This window comes from Penaeus monodon, chromosome 25 (genome assembly GCF_015228065.2).
Source record: "Penaeus monodon isolate SGIC_2016 chromosome 25, NSTDA_Pmon_1, whole genome shotgun sequence".
In the NCBI taxonomy this organism is placed as follows: domain Eukaryota; kingdom Metazoa; phylum Arthropoda; class Malacostraca; order Decapoda; family Penaeidae; genus Penaeus; species Penaeus monodon.
Genome location: NC_051410.1, coordinates 13075367 through 13075869, shown reverse-complemented (window position 1 = coordinate 13075869; position 503 = coordinate 13075367).

The window sequence follows — 503 nt, the reverse complement described above, 5'->3', positions numbered from 1 at the left end:
TACACATATTGTATTATATTTATGCCTTGCTTTGCTTTTATAAAACAGCCGTAAATTTCGGTTTGCTATTTGGAAAGAATTCAGAGAGTGATGTGTTGTTTTAGAAAGTCTTATACTTCATATCAAAAGAACATTAAAGGCATTCCCTGGTCTCGAGTGTGCCGGAAGGTTTGATGTTCTCGGAAATTCGATGAAGGATTTTCAGTTTGTCACCTGGAAGCTTTTTCTTTTCCTTTTTTCTAACTTTTTGTTGCTTCTCTTCTTTGCTCTCCTTTTCGTCCTTTCGTCTTTCAAGCTGAGAGGGAGAGAGAAGAGGCGAATCTTTTCCGCCCTCCCCTCTCAGTCAGCCACGGAGAATGCCTATCACACAGATAACACGCCCGTTCAGCCGTTCAGCCGTTCACGTGTTCGACGGTCCGGCGAACAGCTTAAGCCGACGGTGCAAGTGAGATGCCGGGGCAGAGGGCAAGGCTCATGTCAGTGTGAAGAGTGTGTGAAGGAGA